The following is a 1227-nucleotide window of genomic DNA, read 5'->3' on the forward strand; positions in this document are numbered from 1 at the left end:
TGAGACCACATTAAAATCACGTTGGTGGGAAGAAAGAACACAAGCTTTTACATAAAAGGAAATATCTGCATGAATTCTAGGTCAATAATACAATGTAACATTTGATATTTACTATGTTTATCTCCTTTGTACAGACAGTCAGATGTTCCTGCTTGCATTAAAACACAAGATCATTCTCAAATCATGCTGGAGAATGTATCATTAGGTTTCACAAACACTTGTGGAGTTCATGTCCTCTTACTTTTAAATCCTCCAAATCAGCAGACGGTCAAATGTGTGTCTTGTTTAAAGGGGGTTGAAACTTAATACATGTAATTTTGAGTGATCTCATTTCCTGTCAGTATATCTTGATATGTGACTTCTTAAACTGCATGTATTACAAGTACATCACATTTCACTTGGACCCTGCAAAAGATCAGATTGAGACATTTAATCTGAGGCCAATCCATTAAGAGGAACTCCTGGAGCTTTATATTACACATGGAAGTATAAGAGATATCGCACAAATATGTTTTACTTGTAAGAGAAAACAGAGACTTATGCCCCAAGATGATCCCACATGCTGTAAACTGTCCAAATATTAAAGCTGTAAATAAAAGACAAAGGTTATGTAGTTAAATGCTGTTGCTATAATTGAAAACATGCAACCAGGAATCAACTCCAGTGTAGTGACAGAATTAATTTACTATAATAATCAAACTTGCAGGTAGTAGTACTGTATAATATGTCTGCTTCATGCATGACTATTTTCAAACAAATGTATTCACTTGACTGTCATATTTCAACTGCCTAATCTATTGACTCAAGCCTTTCTAGGGACCTTTTTGGCAGAAATAGACACATTTGCTTGTGTGTGTATGCTTTGGAAAAGGGAGAAATGAACCATGCACTCATTACGACTTACCTTTACATTCATTTCTTTACAAGATGCTTCTTTCCAAAGCAGCTTCCAAATCATCCATTTAGTATGGTCATGGTTGTGATACACACCTCTGCAATCAACAGGGAACCCAGTTTGAAAACCCAGACAAAGAAATGTTTCTTTAAATGTATTATTGGCAGTTAATTTAATTAAAAAGCATCAAAGCAACCAAACAGTAACTCTAAAATGTATCCGCAATCACCCACAACAGCCTTGTACTTTCACACAGGCAAGTACAACTCACATTTTCTTAAGAGATTCAAATCTACTTTAAAATGTTAAAGGGGTGGTTCATTGGTTTTTTT

At 34.9% G+C, this 1227-nt stretch overlaps 1 long non-coding RNA gene across 1 annotated transcript; it reads right to left on the reverse strand.

The window, feature by feature from the left end:
- Positions 1-100: 100 nt before the first annotated feature.
- Positions 101-998, reverse strand: LOC107595971 (uncharacterized). Its single transcript, XR_001610322.1, has 2 exons — positions 905-998; positions 101-405 (listed from the first exon to the last, which is right to left on the reverse strand). It is a non-coding gene; the product is annotated as an uncharacterized lncRNA (long non-coding RNA).
- Between the last annotated feature and the right edge of the window lie 229 nt (positions 999-1227).

This window comes from Sinocyclocheilus grahami, unplaced genomic scaffold (genome assembly GCF_001515645.1).
Source record: "Sinocyclocheilus grahami isolate Dianchi unplaced genomic scaffold, SAMN03320097.WGS_v1.1 scaffold211.1, whole genome shotgun sequence".
NCBI lineage: Eukaryota > Metazoa > Chordata > Actinopteri > Cypriniformes > Cyprinidae > Sinocyclocheilus > Sinocyclocheilus grahami.